This window comes from Callospermophilus lateralis, unplaced genomic scaffold (assembly GCF_048772815.1).
Source record: "Callospermophilus lateralis isolate mCalLat2 unplaced genomic scaffold, mCalLat2.hap1 Scaffold_82, whole genome shotgun sequence".
NCBI lineage: Eukaryota > Metazoa > Chordata > Mammalia > Rodentia > Sciuridae > Callospermophilus > Callospermophilus lateralis.
The window spans coordinates 7,608,566-7,635,411 of record NW_027516260.1 but is presented as its reverse complement, the minus strand read 5'-3'; the positions used below and the strand labels follow the sequence as shown (position 1 = coordinate 7,635,411).

The following is a 26,846-nucleotide window of genomic DNA, read 5'->3' as shown; positions in this document are numbered from 1 at the left end:
TTCACTGGAAATTTGTTTTTCAAATAAATAACCCATTTTTGTCACCTCAGACTTTGAGGTCACAGAAATATACTATTTATATTTACAAAATATACTATTTTAACATCAAAAGCCTCAAAGTATATTTTCCCATGAAATGCTTTGGATTTTCTTTACAAATGACTAAGAATTTTCAAATTTCCTTTGTAATTTTGTATTAATATGTCAATGTGTGCAAACCCTCTGAAAATCCCTTTGTTCTTTAAAAGCTAACATATCATCTATGAATTTTTTGAAAGAAAAAAAGGTTATATGTTGAAATACACCTGAGTTTTGTGTCTAATACTAATTCTTCGAAGTTCTGTTTAGTTGGGTGGCTCATCCTGAGTCTGTTTAATCACTCTGAGGGCCACCTCCTCATAGGGCGAGTATAAGATTAATTTTTGTTAACTCTGCTGGCATGTAATAAGCTTTTACAGTTTTCAGATTAGGACAGTCTTGTTCACCCAGAATCCAGCACCATGTTAGGGATTCAGTAAATAGTAGAAGTTCTCAATCACTCATTCTCCCTGAACCTTAGCTTTACTTGATGCTACAGAATACCTTCTGCTCACCCTTTCTTAAAGTACCCACTCTCACTATAGGAGAACTCTCTTCATGTCCTCCTCCAATCACTTTTTGTGCTCTTCAATGGCTTTTTTCTCTCTGCCTTACATCTATGTTCCTTCCTCACATTCTATCCTACTCTGTCATCTTCTTGCCAGCACACAGTGGACGCTTGATAGTTACATGTTGAGTGAACAAATAAAATAATGTCATGCTTCAGACTTCTTGGGATATGCTTCAATAATGATATTAATCTGATTAGGTCTAAATATCTATCACTAAGTGAAATTTCTCAACTCTTGGAACATACCTCTACCTCTATCGCCACAAGCCTTTCTATAGCAATATGCTCAAAATAAAACTTAAGAAGTCCAATTAAACATAGCAGATTAATCACACACAAGTATCTCCTTTCTGTCCCATTCCTTAGGATAAGAGCTAAGAAATTTCCTGAAGGAAAAATATACAAATTTACAAGGACAAAGATTACAGAAGAGAATACAGTGGTTAACTAAAAATTCCAACAAACTTTTGTAAGAAAGCAGATAGAGGTTAAATGTCTGAATTAGAAGTCAGTATGAATGCAGTATTTTTTTCTCATCTTTAAGGACATTACAATAGTTGATTTTTTTCTTCTTTTTAATTAGTTGTTTCCACTGGGTGCCTTTTTCCTATCTTTTCTCATTAAGCATCTAAAGTTTTCTAAGCATTGATTACTAAAGGAAAGAAGAAAGAAAGAGTAGGAGGAGAAGGAAAAGGAGGAGAAGAACAACTAATTCTGTCTATATAACCAAGGAGAGGTCAGTTTATGCACTTGCAAGACTGTAACCCAGATAAACTGACAGTACATAATGTATAATGAACTCTGAGACACAGAACCACAGTTCATTATATGTTATGGACTGTTAGTTTATCACATCCCAGGCCCTGGAACCAGGCTTATGTCCCCCTGGAAAATTAGAAGCTGCTTCTCTAAGAAACTTTACATTGCCCCAGGGGAAATGACTTCTAACACTTTGGAGGTACCACAAACAACAAAATTATCCACCACTGACAAGCCATACCTATGCCCACACGGCTTCTATTCAGCTCTTTAATGACCTGTTGCTAAACACCAACAGACAGGGATTTGTATTGTGAGTATAAAGACACACAGAGATTAATAAACAATTGAGGGAAACTTCTGAATATGATAAAATGAAGGGAAAAGGGTACCCAGAGCAAAAAGAGCCAATTAAAATAGAAGAAAAATTGTAATTAATGTTTTTAGAAATGAGAAGATGTTATATCCATAAATAAGTATAGGATGCTATGAAAAAGGAACAAACAAAAGAATGCTTGGAATTTAAAAATAAGGTACCATAACAATTTATATAAGAATTTTAAGATAATATTAAAGAAATCTCTCAGAAAATAGTCCCCTCACTAGGTAGAGAGTCATGGTGGTAGGAGTAAGATAGAAGAAAAGCAACATTTAAAATACCCAATTAAATCATAAAGACCGACAACTGCCAAACAAGATTCTAAGGGAGAAATGAACAAAACATATTATAGGAGAAAATAACCAAAGGAAAAAAATATATAATATCCTCCTGAGAGAAGAACTAAGAGATAGTGAGAAGTGAAACAAAATACTCTTTTTCCTAACAAAAAAAATAGTACTATTTGACTTAAAAAAAAAAAAAGCTGGGCATGGTGGTGCACACCTGTAATCCCAGCAGCTGAGGAGGCCCAGACAGGAGAATCAAGAGTTCAAAGCCAGCTTCAGCAACACCAAGGCTCTAAGCAAGTCAGTGAGACCCTGTCTCTAAATAAAATACAAAATAGGGCTGGGGATGTGGCTTATTGCCCAATCTCTCCTGAGAGTTCAGTTCCTAGTACCCTCCCAAAAAAGACCTTCAGTTTCCTCCCCCCAAATCTGTCCTTCATTTTGGTGTTCTCTTTCTCTGCCAATATGATTACCAATTATCTTATCAAATTGTTCTAAAACAGCCCTGCAAGTTCTGCTACTGATGGATCTTTCAAACATCTCTCTTCAACCCTATTGGCCTTGTCTGATCCTCACTCACCTCTCCCTGAAATAGTTCCACAGTATTATTACTGGTGGCTCTGCCTTTGGTCTCTACCCATCCAAACCATCCTACTACAGGCATGCTTTTGAAAGTTGTTCATGCCTGTAGTAACCTCCTGAAAATACTGTTTTCCCTCTAAAACTTTGAGGCTTGATACTGGTAGATAGGTGTCTTCTCCCCCTACCTTGTTTCCAATATTATTTCCAAACAACTTTATCCCCCCTTCTTCCTTCAAAACTGCCAGATATTCTGAAGATTATTTCATCTGACCATACTAGCCCATACTGTTCCTCTTGACTGTCATTTGGCTAAGACATGACCTCACTTCACTGAAATTCTGGTACCTGGCTTACTGTCTTCCCCTTTTCCACTACTTGTGCCATATTCTCAGCAATTTTAGTACCCATCTTTAAAAATAATAATCCTCTTCCTCATACTGTGGCCTCCCAAATTCTTAATTTCCTTAACACTCTCTCTCTCTCTCTCTCTCTCTCTCTCTATATATATATATATATATATATATATATATATATATATATATATATATATATTCTATCTGGAGCACCCACTGCCATGGTTATACTCTGGATACAGTCACTGCTACTCTCTACCGCAAGCTCCTGCCTCTCCAGTCTCCTTCCAGTTAACTCAACCTTTGTGACATCTTAACAAACACTTTTCTATTAAAGATCTCCTCCTCTGTTTCACCCCTCTTTACCCATCCTTTGTGAAACATCATGTTCCAGAACTATAATTACTCCCTGAAAACTCTTTAACTGCTTTGTTCCTCTTTCTCTCCATCCAACTGTCTACTTGTCTAATCCTCAATAAACCTTACTCTGGGCCTAAATACACATAGCTAAACTCTTCTCCATAAATGGAGAAAAACATGAAAGAACAATGCTAATTGGTTTTACCCTATTACCAAAAATATCAAATGGAAAGCACCATTGCCAATTGGCTCTTCTGATTTCTCTAAAATTCTGTTTTTCTCTCTCCAAAATGCTTATTTCTCTATTACCTTTTCCTCCAACTTATAATAACCTATTCAATTTTTCTGCAGATGATCTTGCCTTTACTTCATACTTACATCAACTTCCTATAATACTCTTTTTTAAATTAATTTATTTTTTTATTGGTTGTTCAAAATATTACAAATCTCTTGACATATCATATTTCATACATTAGATTCAAGTGGATAATGAACTCCCATTTTTACCCCAAATACAGATTGCAGAATCACATCGGTTACACATCCACATTTTTACATAATGCCCTATTAGTAACTGTTGTATTCTGCTACCTTTCCTATCCTCTACTATCCCCCTCCCCTCCCCTCCCCTCCCATCCTATAATACTCTTAATCCAGCTACTTTTCAATCTATGAAAAATGTGCTCTCTAATAAAAAAGAAGAAATTTCCTTACTTCTATATAGGCCACCATTTTTTGCTATTTAAGAACTGCATTTATCAAATCATCCTCTAATTCTCAAATCATTTCTCTAATCTCTCCTAAATCTTCAAGTCGCCTTTCAACTATAGCATTACCAACAGCAGAAACACATTTAATATCACTCATCTAATACAAAACAAAGTGACCTTGACCTTACATTTCCTTCCAGCTCATATCCCATTTAGCTTCTCCTTTCACTATAAAACTTTTGCAAAAAAGTGGCTTTAACTTGTGGTCTCTGCTTTCTTACTTCCGATTCTCTATGAAGTCTACTTCATTATAGTTTTATTCCAGTTTTTCTTCATATATATTATATAGGAAAGGAAATAATTCTGATTGTTAAGCTTGAAAGTTAACTTCTTGGGCTCTGATCCATGTTCCGTGATTTACTATCAATAAATTCAATATAACTTCTCTGTATCTCAGTTTCCTCAAGTATAAAATGAAAACAACGAAAGTAACTAACTCACAAGATTGTTTTGAGGATTAAATAGCACATATGAAAGCATAAGAATACCAGGACTGTAGAAATGATTCAATACATGTTCACTATTGTGTTAACAAAAAACTTCTTTCATCTTACCAAATTCAATAATGAAGGTTCTTCCTTGTCTTAGTTCTCAAGAGGCAGTAGACAGAGTTCACAACTCACTTCTATTCATGGCTCCTGTGACATCACACTCTATTGGGTTTCTTCTACTCTACTGGCTGCTGATTCAGGATTTGGTGACTGTTTAATGTCTAAAAATTAGAATATTCAGCCCACCCTTCTTATTATCTAAACTCTTCCTAGGTGTTCTGATCAAGTCTCATGTTTTTAAATACCATCTATGTGCTGATGTTGCTCAAATTCATATCTCCAATCCTGGCTGTCTTCTGAGCATCAGATACATATATTTAACTACCATCTCCACTAGGATAATAAGTTGGTACTGAAAACCTAACAAATACAGAACTGAATTCGTAAGGACCTCCCTCTTTCTTAATCTTAGCCCATAAATCTGCTCTATTAATCTTTATATTTCTGTCATAATTATCATTATTTACATAGTTATTAGGCCAAATAACTAGAAGTCATATCTGATTCTTCTTCCTTCTCAATCTGATATCCAAATAATAGCAGGCCTGTTTGCTTTATCTCAAAAATATAACTCAAATAGATCTCTACTTCTTATTACTGTTGCCATCTTAATCCAAGTTATCATGATCTCTTTGCTAGATAAAAAAAAAAATCTTCTAAACATTTCCCTCCTCCATTCTACCCTCCTCCCAATTAAGTAATTTTCTTCAGAGCAGCCAATGTAATCTCAAAGAATAAACCACACCTTATCAAATTCCCTGTTTAAAATCTTCAGAGGGAATTACAATTAAATCCAGGCAGAGTGGTAGACAGCTATAATTCCAGCAACAAGGGAGGCTGAGGCAGGAGATCACAAGTTTGAGGCTAGCCATTGCAATTTAATGAGGCCCTAAGCAACTTAGTGAAACAATGTCTCAAAATAAAAAAATAAAATAAAAAGGGCTGTGGATGTTTCTTAGTAGTAAAGCACCTGTAGGTTCAATCCCTAGTACTAAAAAAAGAGAAAGAATAAAATTCAAACTACTGATATCTATTGAACTCAGGATATACACTAAAATGATTAATGACTGAATGAAAAGTCTTGCTAGAATAGTTATATTTAACAGTTAATCTCAGCTGTGAAATAGAATGTTTATTATAACAACTACATGTGAAACCCTCAGAAATTCAGATACTTCAGATACACATCTCTCTCTCTATCTCTCTCTCTCTCTCTCACACACACACACACACTCACACACACACATACACACACACACACACACACACACACACACACACAGAGAGAGAGAGAGAGAGAGAGAGAGAGAGAGATAAAGCTAAAATTGATTTTATATAGAAAATGCACATATATATTTTTTAACAGAAAAATATTGCTTCCAGAAAAATTCTACATTTTCTCTATAAAGGCAAATTTACTCAAATGGAATGATTATCTGGAAGTGTAACTATTTCAGGAATTGTAAGAAATATGGTCAAGGTTCACAAGGGCCAGAAACATAGCTCAGCATAGCTCAGTGAGTGTGAGGCTCTAGGTTCAATCCTTAGTACTGCATGAAAACAAACAGACAGACTAAACCTAAATCTCCCCAACATTTTGACTAAACAAACCATACTGATTGCTAACAAATTGTTCAATGCTTAGAAGTGCATTTTTCTAAAGTTGTGATTACATGATTATGCTTAAAAAATTCTGCTGTCCTTGCATTGTTCAACATACTACCTGATCACCAGAAACTTGGCCGGTGACTAATCTGGCAAAAATATGGAATATATTCTAAATATAAATCACTTTCAAATGAATAAATTTTCATTTCTTTCTCAGGCCCTAAAAAAGATAACAGGTTTTCCTAAAAAGCACATTTATTAAAATTTAATAAAAAATGTGTGCTATTTAGGTAATCATTTCAACTTTTATTCTTAAAATGTGTTTATTAATAAGATCTGTGATTTCAACCTCAGGAACATAAAACTTAACAATTAACATTTCGATATTAAAAAATAATGCAATGACAATCCTAATTTCAAAGATAAAAAAGAAGTACAATTAAATCGTAAGTATTTTTACAAAATAAATCACAATATTACTAAGGTCTCAAGATTATGACACATCAATCTAAGATGCAGAGCATAAAACAATGTATTTAGATTTTCATTTGAAAGTCCCAACTCTTATTTCTGTAATAAAATAAACTTTTACTCAGTTATTTTTAAAATATCTAAATGGGAAAAGTATACTAAAAGCCATAAACAAAGACTGTTTTTGATTATTCTTGGTTTCTAACCCATTTAGAAAAGCATGCAGTTTAGAAATGCATATTTGGACGAATTAATCTTAACATTATGTTCTTAACATAAACATCAGAAAACAATTAGAGTATGAAATAATACAGGAAAAAATTTGGTTTTATGGTTATTACACTGTGGTTTTAATACAAGTTAAACAAAATTGTTAGATTTATCATGCAAAACAATATGCCAAGATCAATCTTAAAAGAAAAACCAAAACATAAAAAATACCTTTCTCAATTAATCCTTCAGACTCCATATAAAATACAAAAATTAGTATGTCAATAATCACCTCAAGTACTAACTTGCTGATTGAGAAATAAAAAATCTTTTTGATTTCAAAATTAAGTAGCTTTAGGTAAAAGCATAGTATTTTCCACATATACTATCTTTCCATTTTCACAGAGTTCCAAGGCAAAGATTGCTTCTGGATTTATGAATTACCAGAGATGACCTGTGTGGCTCTCTTATCACAGGTGTTTAATTCTTCTTTCCTGATAGATCATTAGCTTCTTTGGGAGGTGGCATATGAATTTATTTCCATGGAATTGGATTATAAAAGGCTGGTTCTGGATAAGAAGTTCCACTGTAAAAACCTACAATCATTGAAAAATCAGAACAAAACAAAACTAAACTTCTTGAGAAAAATTACTTATTTTAAAATTCCTAGAAAATGTTAAACTGTCAAAAAAGCAAACTATCACTGACACACCAAGCTAATCTGAATACATTTAAAAAACTAACACTTTCAAATATAGCAATGTAGTAAAAGATAATTCTGAGAAGCCAAACAATGTTGTTGAAACATATACAAAATTTAATGCTGAGAATGCAAATAATATTGTTAAAATCTATGCAAATAATAATACCTGTAAAGTTTTTACTATGGAATTAATTTCAGAAAAAAAAATTAATAAAATCTTCATTTTCTTAACCCTATCAAGGAAATGAGTTATTTGTGAACTACATTCCCCTTAGCAGAGACTAAGATTTACAGAAAAAAATTTTTTGCTTATACAACTAAAGTGAATCAAGATTTTTGTTTAGAACCAGGGAATTTTGATTTTCTGTTATTCAAGTTAATATGATTTCACAGAATCAGTGCAATCTTTTTACTAATTAGAGAGCATCTTTTGATGAACATACTGTTTAAAACTTGTGATGCCTGACAATAATAACTATGTGAGGAAGAACATTCTGTAAATTATCTTCAAATCCTTTGGTCATTATAGGCACACAAATTCCTTTATTTCATAATTCATAAAAATGATAGGATAAAAAATAAAGACTTAAGAGAAGTACAGCATGCAGACAAATATGTTGCTTATTAGAATGAAGAGAAGGGATGGGGATAGGAAAATAAAAGAGTGAAATGAATTCAAAATAATTTTTATATAATGTATGTAAATACACCATCATGTACATCCATAAGAATGGTATGTCCCATATTTGTATAGTTATATCAAAATGAATTCTACCTTCATGTATAAATAAGAGAACCAATAAAATAAAAAATAATTAAACTCATTTAAAAAGCAAAGTAATTTAATAAAATAGTCCATTGTTTTAGCAATTAATTTCTAGTCAATATGTATATTCCCATCTAAAATCTTAGCTTTACTATCTAATCATTAGGTTAAAATCACTGCTTATTGACCTTTTTTAAGCAAGAAAGAAAGAGATGGAGGCAGGGTGGCAGGGAGGAAGGTGGGGGTAGAAAGAGGAGGAGAAGGAGGAGGAAGAAGCCATCCTCAGTTGCTAAAATGGATTAATGGATATAATGAATGACCTCTATGACATATAAGAGAGGCCTAATCCTGACAGCAGAAATGTGTCTCTCAGACCATGGCAGCCCATTTTGACTGCATAATATGTCAACGCACACTTCACCAAGATAGTCAAAACAAAGTCTGGAATATGTTCCATTGTGTGAACAAAACAGAATGGGAGTATTTTTAATAATAAATCATTTAAACAAGTGAAGGCAGCTGTCATCAAGGTATGAGCTTTCAACATAAAGCACAAAGAAAAACATGCAATGACATTTATCATCAGATCAAGCCTAAAGGCCAATTGGTTCTGTTTGATCATGTGCTATCTATATCCCACCCTGTACAAAGAATGTGCCAAAGACACTGGAAGCTCTGCGTTAGAGAAGGTTAGAAAAAGGGTAGGCAAGATGAACCATTAAAAACACCCTGAGTAAGGCTTTTAATTGAACCCAGGGCCGTATGCATATTAAGGACATGCTCTGTGACTGAAGGACAACTTCATCCCTGAGAATTTCATTTATTTCCTAATGTTAGAAATCATTGCTTAAAAGTGTAAGTTTGAAGTTTTACAACCATTACATTTATATATCATTTATGGAGAATGAATAAATTCCTACCAACATAGTATAATTTTCTAAAAGATAGTAATTTGAAAGAAAAATAAATTTTATAAGTTTCTATTTCTGTGAAAAAGAAACAAAATGTATAAAATTTGCTTCTGCAAACCATACTTATGTAAGCCACATAACATATAAACTAACCTGTAAGTTTTCCATTGGCATAACCATCGCTCTTTACAGCTGGACTAGGTTTACTTTTGCATTTTCCAACCATTCCTTAAACTTTTTATCTGCTATTTCCTTTTTCTCTTGTAATTCGGCTTGCCGTTGTTTTTTTTTTTTTTTTTCCTTAAAATGACAAGACCAAAGCATTTCCAAGGATATTCTATAACTAAACATTCCATTCAAATTCTACTGAGTCTTTTCTCCCAGTTGCTTCCTCTCTCAATGGCTTACTGGCCACAATATTGAATTATATTTCTATAATTTGAGAATAAAATTAAACATCATCAGGGATGTGATATTAATGTGTCTTCCTCTAAACAATTTAAGATATCAAACCCAAGAAAAAGAAAGCAATCCACCTTCCTTTTAAAGTAATTTATGATACAGTAATATGACTAGATAAAAGTATATTGAAAAATAGTTAAAACAACTTACAACAATTTTGAATATGACTGAAAAATATATAGGCTTATTGAAATTACTCAATGTAAGAAAACCAAAAATACATATTCATTTTGAAGCTTAAAGACAGCATAATCTAAGTAAAGATATTTTCATATATTTATGCTATGATACAGTCAATTTTCTAATCATATATTTGTTTCTAAAATATACTTGGCACCTATGAAGACTAAAAACGCATATTCTAACTGGCTGCTTTAATAAAAATATATTTTCTTTCTTTTTCTTCTCACATCCTTCAGCAATTTTTTTCTTTAACCATTCTTGATATTTTTCTTTGGCTTTTTCTTGCAAATATTCTTTTCCTAGTTCTTTCATTGCTTTTTCCTCCATTTCTTTATTCATTTTTTGTTCTCTTTATTTCCTTTTTTTAAATAAAAATAGAAATTTTAATTGAAATACCTGTAATTATTCTCACATAAGGAAAGATCGTTATGTGCAATAATTTTCTAAACTTCTATTATTCTTAAAATAAGTGGTGTAACAGTGGTTGCCACAATATAGTTTATGAGAATATATAACATACTGCAATTACCTGTTCAATGTCAATAACAGGTAGTTACTGCTTGACTTTAAGTTTCATTAGGAACTGACAAAGATCTTGCTCACCAATGTATACCTGCGACTGGGATAGTGCTGAGTAAATAATAGGTGCTCCATAAATATTCTTTAAATAAATTAGTGAATAAATATTACTATCTGTTAGACTGCTGAATCCTATTATTTTAATGGATGTTTACCCTCATGTATATAAACATTTCCTAGATAGACAACTTGTCAATACAAATACTTGGATAAGTATTCACCAAAAGTGAGTTATAGAGTTCAAATGAATAATGCCTGCTGAAGATTGCATATAAGGACATAATGGGGCAAATCTTTAGGTATACTGTTTTATATAGATCAGAGGCTTGATTCGGCCCACAGGCCATCTGTATTTGTAAACAACATTTTATATAAGTATGGCCAACTCATTTCTCTTATATATTTGCATACGGTTTCTTTTATTCTGCAATAGCAAAGTTGAATAGTTCACACAGAGACTGCATGGCAGAAAACCTGAGATGTTTAAGATCTGGCCCTTTTCAGAAAAAAAAATAATTTTTGACATAGACTATAACTCAGTGATAACCATCGGACTGTAGTTAAATTATAAATAAATAATGGCATGGATAGTTCTCTTTATCTAAGTTTTAGAAATTAATCTGAAAGGTATAAAAGGAATATGGAATATATATATATATATATATATGTCAGTTTTCATGGAGCAAAGAAAGATGATCCAAAAAGAGAATTTCCTTCCCTGAAAGTATTTTGTAAAATACTGTAATATGAATTAACACCCAATTAACAAACATCAGTTACATACAATATATGTCCTGTTCAGTGCTGAGCAGCAAAAGCAAGTCTTGAAAATCAGGGCTTGCACCATTCCTCAAGTTGATACATTTCTTTCTTGCTGTGCAGCCATTAGCTGTGAAAAGGAATCTTTTCATAACAAAACCTCAATAGACAATGGAACAATAATGGGTTTTAATTACTCCTCACTGGCAGAAAACCTACAAACTGAAAATGGTCTTGGAATATATCTCTCTTAATCTATGTGATGTATGACTCTCCTGCCTAACCTCACCAACAAGAAATCATCCAGTCCCTACAATGTTTTCAATGACAGAAACTAACACTTCATTGGTATCTATACCTCACACTATTCTCTGTACTTTATTATACATATGGACCATCAGTTAATTCTTACAATCCCAGTATAAGGTAGCTACTATTATTATCCTATTTTCAAAGGAGAAAAGGAAGGCACAAGAGGGTAAGTAATTTGTCTAAGATCACACAGTAAGTAGTAGATCACTATAGACCACAAAGACTTCGACATGGAAGAATGCCAAAAAGAATGTTATGCCAAAAAATTTAAATCAAAGTGAAATGTCAAAACTCCTTAAAACATACTACTTCTCAAAATTAATTCAAGAAGAAATAGTATCTGGATAACCATTTATTATAAAACAATTCAAAATTTACCACAAAGTACTCTAGCTTCTGATAGCTTCATTGGCAGTTTGCAATGTACATTTAAGGAAGAAATAATAACAAATGACTACACAAATTAATTTTATGTTACAACATAATATCAGAAACAAGGCAAAATAACTGCTCTATAGCCCAAAATGTAAAATAATTAGAAATACATGTAACAAATGATGCATAATACCATCATTAAAACTAAATAAAACTGATGAGAAATAAGACAAATAAATTGAAAGAAAAAACATATTCATAGAATTTAAATTTGATATTACAAAGAGTCATTTTCTCCAAAATGATCTACACATTTAACAAAATTCCAATAGTGCCAGGCACTATTCAAGCAGGCATAATCAGCAAATCTAAGAATCAGATGCTGAATTACATATAGAAAGGTGCAAAGAAAATAAAATAAGTTTGGAAAAGAAGACAAAAGTTGATTTAAATTATCTATTTTTTTAAAAACTATAAGTTCAAGAATTATAGAGCTGTAGTAACAAGTTATTACTGCTGACACAGGATATAAATCAATAGAAGAGAATAGAATTCAGAAATAGATCTATGTATGTGTGTGTGTATGTGTGTGTTTGTGTGTGTGTGTGTGTATGGTCAATTGATTTTAAACAATGTGCCAAGGTAATTTGATAGGGAAAGGATTATCTATTCAATTAACAGTGGAACAATTGAATATATGTATAAAAATGAATGAATCCCAACATTTAACTCAACCAAATATTAAAATGAACTCAAAATAAACATACAGGTAAAGCTGAAGTTATAACTTCTAGAAGAAAACAATAAATAATTTATACTCTTGAACTACACAATGTTTCTTAAATAAAGACATACAGACCATAACCATAAAAGAAAAAAATGAAATATGGAATATTGTCAAAATTTAAAACTTGTGCTCTTTAAGTTGGGCACAGAGGTGCGTGTCTATAATCCCAGTGAATAGGGAGGCTGAAGCAGGAGGATCAAAAGTTCAAGGCCAGCCTCAGCAATTTAGGGAGGCCCTACAAAATTTAGCAAGATTGTTTCTCAAAAAAAGGATGGGGATATATCTAAGTGGTAAAGTCTACATGGGTTAAATCCCCATAGAAGGAAGGATGGAAGGAAGATCATTCTGCTCTTTAAGATATATTATTGAAAAAAATTAAATGGGCCATGAGTGATGGCACACACCTGTAATCCCAATGACTCAGCAGACTGAGGAAGGATGATCTCAATTTCAAAGTCAGCCTCAGAAACTTAGCAAGACCCTCCTAAGCCACTTAGTAAGACCCTGTCTCAAAACAAAAAAGAAAAAGCTGGCTGGAGATGTGACTCAGTAGGTAAACATCCCTGAATTTAGTCCTTGGCAAAAAAAAAAATTAAATGGGAGGAAATATTTGCAATGCATTGATCTGACATTGGACTTGTGGTCTGAATACATAAAGAATTCTAGGACTGGGGATTAGCTAATTGGTAGGTGCTAGACTAGCCTGAGTGAGGCCCTGAGTTCAATCCCCAGCACCACATTAAAAAAAGAAAAGAAAAAGTGAAGAGAAATGTACAAAATTCACCCAGTGTCACATGTACCTATATTCCCAGCTACTTGGAAGGCTCAGTCAAGAGGATCACCTGACAAGCCCAGGAATTTGAGGCCAACCATGGAAACAAAGTGATACCACCAAGATCCCCATCTCAAAAAAAAAAAAAAAAAGAAAGAAAGAATAATTCCTACATGTCTTTTGATGGAGGAGAGGAGGCTTGTTGAGGACTGAACCCAGAGCCTGCTAAGCATGCTCTCTGCCACTAAGTTTTATTCAACCGTGAATTCTTACAGATTCTTAAATCTTAATAAGAAGTCATATAACCCCTTCAGAAAATGGGCAAAAGACTTAAACCGATACAAAACAAATCCAAAAGAAGCTAACAACATATGTAGTTCAGTTGTAGAGTGCTTGCCTACCATGGTCGGTCAATAAGTATAATAAACTGAATTGTGTCCCTTCAACTCCTATGTTGAAGGCCTATCTCCCAGTGTGAGGAGATAAAGCCTTCCAAGAGTTAATCAAACTTAAATGAGGTCTTCATCCAATAAGACTGATGTCCTTTAAAGAGGAAAATACACTAAAGATATGTGTGCACAGAGAAAAACCAAAAGACAACCCATCTGCATGCAAGAGGCCTAAAGAGAATCCAAACCTGCAGACACCTCCATCTTGATTTCCAGTCTCTGGGATGTGAGAAAATTTTCGGTTGTTTATACCACCCAAGTCTGTGGTATTTGGTTATGGCATCCCTGAAAGACTAATATAATGAGCTTTTAAAAAGATGCGAAACAGCATTAGATCTCAGGGAAATGAAAATTAAAACAATGGTATATACTATACACACACTGGAAGAACTAAAATGAAAGACTGAAAATATAAGGTTTGCCAAAGTTGTAAAATATTTGGAACTTTCATAAATAGTCATGGGAATATAAATTGGTATAAGCACCTTAGAAAATACTTTGGCAATTTCTTGTAAACACATTCTTACCGCATAGCCCAACAATTCAGCTCCTAAACATTTACTCAAAACAAATGAAAACAATGTCTACAAAAGACTTGTATATATATGGTCATAGAATTTTATTCATAATATCTCCTAATGGAAAACAATCCACTGACCATCAACAATTCAATGGATAAACAATTTGTGCTATTTCATTGGAGACTACTAATCAATAAAAATGAATCAACAGTATATCAAATATCAGGATATATTTAAAAACAAAAGAAGTTCAACAAAAAGAAGTTCAAAACATTCTTTCATTCTGCGTTTAAGAAAGTATAGAAAGCACAATCTTATATACAGAATAGAAAGATTACCAGGATATTTGGAGCTGGGGATGGGTATTGGAAGGGAATGGGGGTTGGATGCGAAGGAAACTTTCCAGAGTAATGAAAACATTCTATTATCTTGACACTGGTGCATATTAATTATACAGGTACATATATCTGTCAAACTCATAAACTTAAAAAAGGTGTATTTTATTGCACAGCAGGCAGTCAGAATAGTCACTGCTACTGAGAAAGCAGTCAGCCATTAAGTGGCTTAAGTAATGAAAGAAAGCATTAGTAAAAATATAAGTCATTTTTTAGAAATGCAAATAATTGCTTGGCAGCAAAACACTAGTTTCTTAGATTAAATTTCAGCTAAATTACCCTCATTGAAATCAAATTTCCCTTACATAAATTTTGGCACCACTGTAAGCTATTCGCAGTAGCTCAAGAGAATTGCAACTTTTTTTTACAGTTATAAAAAGGTTCAAGATTCTTGCTGAAGCTACAGAATAGGAATTAAGGAATTCCTAAATTAAAATTTTAAATCAGAGTTATACCCAAGAAGAAATCTAAAAAAGGTATTCAGTTTTCCATAGAGAAAAAAAGAATCAGAGTTTTCTTCACAGATTTTATAGCTACTGGGATATAAAACAAAACCAAATTCATACCTCAGATTATTTAACTGTCTTGCTGTCACCAGAATCTACATGTCTGGGCATTTCCTCAGAAGAAAGAATGTGGAAGGTACCGCCAAATAAAACTACAAGTTGAATGCTACCACTCTGTCACTCACCGACTAAATTATGGCTTTAGTTGAGAAAGCTATTCAAACTAGACTTCTCTAGGACTCTACAATCATAATTACTTGTTAGTTTTCTTTCTTCCTTAGATACTAATAATCAGATACATTTATGAATCTTCCATTGTTCTCCCTTTCTCCTTCCCATCTTTCCTTTCTCTCCAAATACTTACCTCCAAGGGCAATTTTCCAACTCTCAGGTTAATTCCAGGGTCTTAAGTGAAGATAAAACTTTACACCAAGAACATATTTTTTTGCATTTTAGAATGACTAATCAAAAGATACTTGTTTACCATGACTTATGATCTTAAAATTCCACTGCAAAAAAATAGTTGCCCTATCTCACCTAGAAAATCTTCAAACTTAGAAATACCATATCCCACAAAACAAATATCCACCTTGATAGGATTCTTCACTACCTTATAGCTGTTATTCCTTCATTACTCACTCAATACACTCTAATTGAATGCCTGCTATTGATCTAACAAGAACTGTGCATGTACACACACACACACACACACACACACACACACACACAGAAAGATGAAATCTTAGAAGTCTCTCATCTAATATTTTCTCTATATACCAAAGAATAAAGTGCTACACTGTGAGTTACTGGGTATAAAAAAAGGAGTTTGGAGAAAAGAACAAAAAGGGAAGACAAAGAGAAATGGTTTGAACCAGGATAGTCAGAAATGAGCAGTTTCTTAAAATAGTGAGAGAAGATGACTTTAAAAGAAGTGAAAGATGTGGGTGGGGATGATGATTAATTTAAAGCATGGTACTAATTTCCTCTTTAGATAGAAAGAGGTTTTTTGAAGACAGTAAATTGAACACTATGATGAAGAATAAAAGTCAAAAGGGATGATTTAGAGCTCTTATTAAGAATGAAGGCTGGAATTAAAATGATCAGTACTATTCTGAGGGAGATTGACTAGAAGGTTCTGACAATATACCCTATAAGGGGAAGAAAGTCTGGATTTGTGCCAGAAAACAAGTAAAAGGAGAAACACACAGAGTGTGTGTGGGTGTGCAGATACGCATGTGTGTATGTATGTGTATATACATGTGTATAAATTTACATATAGTAAAAGGCTAGATATAAATCTGACAACTATACATTCAAAATTTTCCAAACCAGTTCTAAATTTTCTTTTAAAGAAAAGTTTAAGTGTATGATTAAGCATAATTGATTATATTTATATACTTTTTAACAGTCTTCAAGTAACTCAAAAGGGGGACAATTAGGATGTTGCATTACTATTTTATGAATACCAAATTTTAGTTAATGTTGATATAGGTGATAATAAAGAAAAGATCCAAAAGTACCTAGAAAATGCTACCACTGACCTGAATAGTACTGTATTCTTATAATGTCTATTTAAGTATTTGCCTACCCAGAATATACATCACATTCTCATACACTACCCTCTCTTCCAAGGCTAGCTACTCTTAGAATTTCCCATGCTGAATGGCTCCATCTATTCACCACTGAGACAGGCCTCCTCCAGGATACAGCAGGAGTCTTCTTTCCAAAAGACCCTGTGTGTTCTTCTGGCACACCACTGAATTTCAACAGGATTATAGCTATTTTCCCTTAGAATAAACATTTGGTAATGGAAAAAAAACTCCAAAGAGGGTCCTAAACATGCATCATTATTTCAATACACTTTGCCTATTTTCAAATGATTTTTTACTATTGAAGGTAACAAAAACAAAAACAAAAAACAAACTGACAATTTTGAGTTTCACCAACTCTATATCCTACCCTATTCCTTCCTTAATGGCTGATAAATTAAATAGCTGAAGATAAAATGGTGAGGTTAAAAAATAACTGGAAAAAAAGTACCTGGACTAGTCACAATATAAATAATTTTTATAATTTTGAACAGATTACATTAAAATGTTAAGTCAAATATTAAAAATTAGAATTAGCCAAAGACCACAGAGAACTTAGAAGAATTAAAGAATTATTTTAAATAATAAAAATGTAAATATATTTAATAACCTACAAAACCAATATGCTAGCTTGCATAATGTCAATGTTAATTTTCAGTGTTTACCATGTTTATCATTTCAACATTACTATAAATGTATAACATTTTTAATAGGGTAACTGTAAAGGGTTAAAACAATTTTTAACTCAATCTCACAGAGATGTCTAAAACAAATTTAAATGTCTGTTACTGAAAACAAATTCATGAATGAAATGAGCTTTTTAATGATTCAATTATCCTTTATGTTTTCCTTTAAATAGGGCATGGTGGCATTTGCCAGTAATCCCAGCAGTTTGAGAGGCTGAGGCAGGAGGATTACTAGTTCAAAGCAATAAGCAACTTAGTGAGGCCCCCAGTAATTTAGTGAAACCCTGTTTCTAAATAAACTACAAAAAAGGACTGAAGATATGACTCAGTGGTTAAGTACCTCTGCGTGGTACTGAAAAAAATTTTTCTTTAAATGTTAAAGGAAGAAAATAAGAAAGCAGGAATAAGTTCAAAAAGCAAATACTAAGTCTGATATATTTATTTCTAAAATGTTTCTTAATAAAAAGCACATAAATTGGAAATCTAAAGAACTTAATACCAGTTCCAGCTCTGCCACTAACCTAAACCTTGCCAAAGTTACTTCTCTCACCTTCATGCTTCTTAGCTTTTATAAGGATCTGAAATAAACAATTCCTTATGGTCAAAAATCTGTGCTTTTAATGACATGGTTTGTAAGCAAATTAGGGAATAGAAAAATAAGGGAAAGCATGACTTAGGAAATAAAGAGAAAGGCTTGAAAATCCAAATAGATTTTGGCTGAAATTTGTGATGATAAGCCATCTTTTAATGCTGCATTGTTTTCTACCAATATCATCAGTCCCCCAACACCAAATGTCCCTCATATATCCTGCAAAGCAAACTGATCCTACTTCCAATGAAAGTACCTCCAATTTACACTTTCTGGATGACAGAAGTTAAATATTATTTCTGCAGAAAGCTATAATAGTTTTAGGCAGTATTCTTTAAAAGAAAAAAAATAAATAAAGTTTTCACTCAAAAGAAATAAAATATAAAGACCACAATAGCTCAAAATAAGCTAACAAATCATTGAGTAGATGATCCGTATGTTATGGTTGATAGGTACAATTCCTTGGCATAACTAACAGGCAAGGTTCATTCAAAAATATCGTAAATTGCTTCAAAGTTAAGTAATGAAGTAGCCATAGAAATGTCAAATTACTAAAAACATGAGAAGGCTTTAATACATACAAATAATTATACCCTGCTATATGCTTAATGGTTGTGGTAAGGGCTTTATATTTATTATTTTAATCTGTTCTTGAAACAAATTTTCAGGGTAGTTATTATATACTTTCATATGTAATAACTAACTCGTATTGAATTCTTAATATATAGTAGGCCATATTCTGATATTCATTTAGACCTCATAATAACAATAAGAGGTAAATATTATTCTCCCCCTTTCACTGATAGTGATTCTCCTTACAAGTGACTTCTATAGTAGCTAGAAAAAAACGCAAATGAAGTATGCTTTACCACTAACTTACTCTACCAGTGTTTTCCAAGTTGTAAGTCTAAAATCAATTTAACAGATTATAATTGACTTTCATAAAAATGAATACCATGTTTTGAATAAATTAAGATACTTTTTCAAATATATATGTATATACATCTATGTATAGGTTTATAGTTATGTTCAACATGAAAAAAATTAGATTTCTCACTGTGAACAAATATTTTTTTCAAAAACACTACCCAAGGACTGATGAACAGTGGTAGAACCCTTGCCTAGAATGTGCAAGGCTCTGGGTTTGATCTCTAGCAGTCTAAGAAACAAAAAAGAAGCAGGAAAAATAAAAGCCACACTAAACATTGGAACTAGTAATGTTAAAAGAACTAGTAATGTTAAAATCTAAAGTTGAGGTAAAGGGAAGAGACTGGGGTCTCAAAAATAAACATTAATTCTGAAAACAAATTTTAAAAAAATCTTCTCTAAAGGCTATGACTAGCAATGATAGAAATGCCAATACCAATAAAAAAACCAAATCAGCCATCTTTATACTTTGTTTCATTTAATCCTCACAAAAATCCCATGACAGGTACTATTTTTCCCACCTTGTCCAGATGGAGAAACTGAAGTATAGAATCTAAATAAATTGGCTAAGATCATCCAGCAAGTAAAAAGACTAGAACTAGAGCTTTTATTAAGCCTGGCTGAAACCAAACCACAAAGTCTTTTTCAAGCCCTGTGCTTGCTAAGAGGAAATAAATACTACTCTCACAGTGTACATTTCCAGGAATAAATTTGTATTCTAGAATACAAAGTATCATGTAAAAGGGAAATGCCAGAATATACTAATTTACACAATCATTTGAATCATTCCAAGTCTCCTGAACAGATGATTGCCTACCTGGTATAAACTCATCACAAAAATAACAACTAATTTCAAAACCAATATGAAAAATTTCAAGGAAGATCATAAAGGGCAAAGAAAGTGCAAAGCTTTAGTTCCCATGATTTTTTATAATAACATGGTTACTAACAAACTAGAATAAACTAAAATAACCAACCATAGTGTACCAGTTTACTATATTTTAAAACACATTAATACATTTTAAATATACTTTAATAATAAGCAATCTATTTCTTTTCTTTGCTTTTCTTTTTTTGTGGTGCTAGGGATTGAACCCAGAGCATTGTGCATGAGAGGCAAGCACTGTACCAAATGAGCTATATCCCCAGCCAATAATAAACAATCATTTTATAGTGATGTTGAAAAATATTTAATGAGGGCTGGGGTATAGCTCAGTGGTAACATGTTTTCCTAGCAAGCACAAAGCCTTGGGTTAGATCCCCAATGCAGCTCCAAAAAATACAAAAAATTTAAAATAACATGGAAATATATTAATAATATAACAGGCAAAAAAACAGATTGAAAAAGATTGAAACTATTTCACTAAAAAAAAGAAGTATCTTTCACCATTTCTGTGATAAAAAGAAATCAGAGAGTGAGTCTGGATAGGGAGCTTAGGTGATGGCAAGTTACACAAATCTATTTACTCACCAGGGCACATGCTCTTTAGTAGGTAGAATAGATTCCTGTCTCTATTTCAATTTTTCTCTTCTTTCCTAGAACTTTTCCTGAGTATATAGTTGAATTTACCTAAGAGCAAAATTCTATTGTATGTCTCTCTAGATATACATTTGTACATAGCCCTCTGTATCCATGGGTTCTGCAACCATGGATTTAATCAAGCATAAATTGAAAATATGCCAAAAAAATTGTGCCTATACTGAGCAGGGACACATTGTTTTCTTGTCATTATGCTGTGAGCAATTCAGTATAATAACTACTTAGGTAGTGTTCACATTGTATTAGGTGATATAAGTAATTAGAAAAGATTAAAAGTAGATGGGGAGATATATACATTAAATGCCTTTATATAGAAAGACTTGAGCATTGAGTATTTTGGAATCCAAGAAAGTCCTGGAATCAAACCTCTTGGACTCTTAAGATGACTGTTTTTATTTTTTAAAAAACTTACATAGAAGAAAGTTTAGAAGGCTATATTCCATAATTTTAACAAAGATTATTATTAGGTGGTGAAATTAAAAGAGATTTTCATTTTCTTAATTATATTTAGCTATATTTTCTAAATGTTCTTCTAATAAATATACTGCTTCTACAATTAGATTTATTAAGATTAATATAGTAAACAAATACAAATAAATGCACACACATTGTTTTCAGGAACAATAAGATTAACATTTTAATTTACAACAGCAACTCTACTCTGTGAGCTCACTGTCGTATAGAAAGAATACTGTCTACTTGTACCTCTAGAGCTTTCTGTTGCGGCCGGTCATGTTCTTCTTTTTCTTTGCCAACAAACCACACCTCCCATGGTGTCAGGCTGCTTTCTCCTAAGTGGACCTGTTTCTGTTCTTCTTGGTTATCTTCTGATTCAACTTTACTGTTATGAAAAAAAGGATACTGTAGAACTTGTACACGAAATACTTCTCTTACTAGTCAAAAATCATTTAACTATACAATGAAAACAAAATCTAACAACATATTTTCAATACTGTTATTTTAAAAACATATGAATCAATTATATAAAGCAAAAATATGAAAAATCAGGAAAAGGAAATCTAATTTTGAATTACTTTACTCATTTAGTTATGCCACTCTCTTCAAAAACCAATTTATTTAAAAACCCAATGGAATAGCTTGAGCCCAACCTATGTGCCTCAAGGTCACTTGAGGAAATTATTTATTTCTAAAATTTTATTTTTTTATTCTTAAAAATTCTATCTATACAAGTAGTCACTAATCACTACTAGTACACATAATCTTTTGTAGGTGTGTGTGTGGTACCAGGCATTGAACCCAGGGCCTTGGACATGCCCCTGAACTATATCTACAGCTCCACTACCACATACACACATATACACATAACGTTAATCAGATCCTGGGGCAGACCTTTCCCTTTCCCTCCACTATATAGCATAGAAAAAAAGTAATGTGTACATATATACTGGGAGAATGATGAAAAGCAAATAATTTAATAATTAGGAATTCTGGGTAAAGGATGAACAAAAGTTTTTTATATTCTTTTTCTTTAAATTTGAAATTATTTTGAAATAGAAAGCTATAGAAAAAAATATACCCTTGTTTTTTTCAGTGCTGGGAATTGAAGCCAGAGCCTCATTCATGTTAAGTATACTCTGTATCAACTGAGCTACACCCACAACTGCTGTGGCCCTTCTCTCCTTCAACATTTAATATTTTGTTTGATGAGCTTTTGCCAGTTCTTAGAGTATACAAGACTCTCCAATCTGGTTATCTCTAATCATTGTCTTCATCTCCACTTTGTACCTTCTATCAGTCTGACTTTTCTGGGTATACAGAAAATTAACTATATGAGTAAATAAAGAACAGAGGATTTGGCTGGATACATAAGCCTCACAAAACTTATGGAAAACTTAACAATCAGTACTCACAGATAGGAAGGTTGTTTAGTACCCAACATAGCTCCAGGGGCAAGTTTATTATATAGACTCAGGTATGTGTATCTTCAACATTGTTCCTTCTAACAAACAATTGCCTCACAACTGCTTTGTACCACTTTTTCTACCTCATAGATTCAGTTTCCCTAATTTTTTTTTGGGGGGGGGTTATGTTATTTAATCATCCATTCATGTCTTTTCAGAACTTGTATTCTAAGTGGAAAAGAGACATTGTTAATATATTATTTCTTAGGCACATATTTCCTTTTCAGTCTTGCATTATGACCTCATCTGTTCTCAGCTTCAACTATCACTATATGCTGGTGATATCTGGATCAGCTATTCTGGGCCAGATCTCTATCTTAAGTTCCAGACTTATTTCCAACAATTTTATAGACAGCTCCATGATATTGAGCTCAGTCAATTGAAAAAAAAATCTAAGCATTTTCCAGCATCCACCACCCTCTTTCTTCCCCACTAAGAAAAATTTTACTCCTTTTATAATCCTAAATGGATGTTACCACCATCCAGCCAGTTACCTAATCCAGAAATCCAGATCTGACTCCACCAGTTACCCCCTCCATGTCTGATTCCCCCTACCCTCATGCCCATACAATCACTAGTCATATCAGTTCTACATCCTTCAATTTTCTCAAGTGATTCTCTTCTCAAACCTTTCAAACACTCCAAACATAAACAGTGTCTAGCCTTCCCTTTTAAATCATTCTCTAAACCTGCTGCCAGATTTGCCCCTACCAATGCATCCTTTTATCATGTAACTTCTCATCTCAAAGTTCTTCAGGGCCCATTTGCACACAGGATGAAATCCAAACTCCTTAGCCTGACATCCATAAATTGACTACTGCCTTTCTTTTCATAAAAGGGTGATCCAGACTCTACATTTCAGTCATGTTGAACTTCTGTGGGTTGGTAAATGCACTATGGTGTTGTACTCTTCAGCTTTTGCCTAAAACTGAAATGCCTTTCCTCTACCTTCACATATGGCCAGATTAAGAGCTTACTTTCATGAGTAAAACAGCCTGGGGATAAAATCTCTACCAGCTTCTTCCTAGTTTCTGCACATATTTAAATTTCTCTGAAAAAGAGATCTCATCTGTAAAATGGAGATGACAGTAGTAGTTGCATGAAGAAGCGAAGCACTTAGTATAGTTCTGGGCCCTCATTAAGTACATTCTGTGCCATTTATTATAATTATTACTATAACTAACTCCTATTCTTCCTTCAAGATTTATTCTGATACTATATTGTCTGGGAAACTTTCTAAAAACTTCTGGATTAACTGCCTTCGGCTTCCTGTCACTGGTCTCCCTCTGCCACCTGCCATGAGTTCCTTAAAGAAAAGTACATGAATGAATGAATGAATAAATAAATAAACAAGAACATAGCTGGTTGTGATAGCATAGACCTGTAATCCCAGCAATGTAGGAGGCTGAGATAGGAGGATTGTATGTTTGAGGCCAGCATGGAAAAATAAAAAGTTTTAGGGCTGTAGATTAGTAGGCTGTAGATTAAAGCACCTTGGATTCAATCCCCAGGACTGGAAAAAAAAGGAAAGAAGAAAACCAAATATGTTTTGACTGAGGGTCTAGATTATGAAACACTGTTGAAAGAAGAAATTAGTCAAATCAGTTTTTTTAGATAACACTTTAAATACTTCCTGCCTTAACATTTTTAGCAAACGTGTTCAAAATGTATAGCATATAAACTACAGATATACTCCTAATAAAGAAAAGCTTCATAATTAGCTATTTATGAAAAGAAACTTATTAAGACATAACTTTCCTAAATATAGTTATATGAAAGACAGAAAAGAACTAAATAGAAAAGCAGTAGGCCCAAAGCATATTATAAAAGACTCCAGAAAAATACTTTTCATCATCTTGTCTTGAGGTCATCTTTGATCATCTTCTCAATCCCAGCCAATACACTTGAAGGTTAATCCTCTTTTAAGCATAAGTCTACTTGTACTGATAATTATCTTGAGGGATTGGGGTGTTACTGAGTGGCATAATGCTTGCCTGGCATGTATGAGGCCCAGCACACACACAAATCTGAGCCCATAGATATGTGCAGCCAATGCCTGAGTCTATCTCAAAGAAGCCTTACTCTACTAGTATGCCACAATCAGATGTAGCTAGTAAGGGGCAGAGAGAGGCATAAAATCCAAGAGCACTTGGTTTCTCTGTACTCTACAGAGGATGCTGATAGCCCAAAACAGTGGCTGGGCTATGACTCAGGCTGCCTTCCTTCATCTCATCCCATACAAGCTATCCAGAACAACAACTAAAGGAACACAGTCATCTTCTAAAAGAAAAGAAGTGCTAGTTTTTCTGAACCATTTGAAAATAATCATGGTATCTAACTATTCTCCAGGAAGGAGAAACAGGAATTCATTCAACACACATTTATTGAGTACCTAATAAAAATCTAACACTTGCCACACACAAGACCTAACAAATTCTGCAATCTTTCTAGACCCACATCCTCAGTATTCTTTTGACTCATGGGGAATGAAATGTGCTTAGGCAGCCTTAGCCCTATTAGCTCATTCAGGCTTTGGGTGAGACATAGATAGGTCTGGCTCCTCCCTTGACAGGTTCCATTTGATTAGCATTTTGGCTTGTGGGAGCTAATGCAGGGTCTCAGTAGTTGAGCTGCAGTTTTTCATGGTCATTTATTCCTCAGGCTGATAAACTATGTCCACCTTGTTTAGTCCTGTTAATTATGTTCAGAAGGTATTTCACACATCTTTAAAATTCATTTTAAAAATATCTAATACCCACTAAGTCCTAAATAATCCCTACAAAACATAGATGAAAATGGTCTCTTAAAACCCTAACTCTTACCACTGAGTCTATGAGGTTAATATGAGATGGCCTCTTTCTTGTTTTTTCAAGCAGCCTAGACAGCCTGCATGGTTACTCTTCCTGGTTTACATTTCCACCAACATACCACTCATCTTTAAAAGAGTAACTTTTGTAACCATGTATGGGTCATTTCAGATGGTTCCACATTCCATTCAGTCATTCCTTATACAGAGAGGGGCCATCTTGTCACTCACACATAAAGTATGGATTCTCTGGTCTGCATTTTTTAGATCTCCTGTATTGTTCCTTATATAGTTTGATGATCAGAAACTTGTAAATTGGCTTCTGAAGATGACGTTTACCCCAAAATAGACCTACATTATTACAGTGATAGGCCTTTTGCTTCTATTTCTATATTCCCTAAAATAGTCATGCTGTAGAAGAGGGAACCTGATCAGTTTACCTCACTACTAGGCCCAGGTCTGCTAATAAATTGGTGTATGCCTTTGAGTTAGACTTTTTATTTGTGTTCTGTGATGCAGTTTTATCACATGTAAAATGAGTGGATCGAGCTGGGCTTTAATTTAATAAAATCTTGTATATTTTATTTATGGTCCCCAGTACCTAAACTAATATGTGGCAAAACATAGATGTTTGCTGACTGAATCACTGTAGAAATAAACATTATGATGGTTTTTAATAATCCCTTTGCTTCAAATATTCTTTGATACAACAATAACTATTCCACTGAAAGTTCGTCCTCAGATCAGACACAACCCTGCCTCTGCATGCTGTCGTGGACTAAAATCTGTGCTTCAGCTGTTTACACTATTACAACCTACTACATAAAACACATTTTGGAACTAAGATTATGGACAAGAGTTCTTCAGTTCACCATCTGGATTTCTGAGGATTCGTAAAACTCCTGAAATAGAAGCAGTTTCGTGTGTTTGAGACTATATACGGGTCATTTTTAAGGAAACTGAGATAGCAGCAATTAAAGAGCTAAGAATCAGAAAACATGTCATCTGTAAGAAATGGCCCAGGACTCTCTGCAGAAAGGGCTGCATTTAAGGATGCAGGCGCCTGCTCAGCCTCTAAGGTGGAAGACAGGAGATGGTTTTGGTTTGCTGAAGGTTCTTGGAAGGGTCCAAGAAACCTTGGGACCGGTTGTATAGGTCGGGCAGCCTCAGGTTTACCTGGCGCGCCCCGGTAACTCCGTTCCTCTTAGGCTCAACACCTCGGTCTCTACGTCATGGGCATCTTCGTCCACATCTTCCTCATTCTCTCCTTCACCATGTTCATCGTCAAACGAGAAGCTGTGGTGGCTGAGGGGAGACAACAGTGACAT

At 33.4% G+C, this 26,846-nt stretch overlaps 1 pseudogene; it reads right to left on the bottom strand.

Annotated features, from left to right (window-relative positions):
* Positions 1 to 7,378: 7,378 nt before the first annotated feature.
* Positions 7,379 to 26,846, bottom strand: LOC143641010 (coiled-coil domain-containing protein 34-like; annotated as a pseudogene).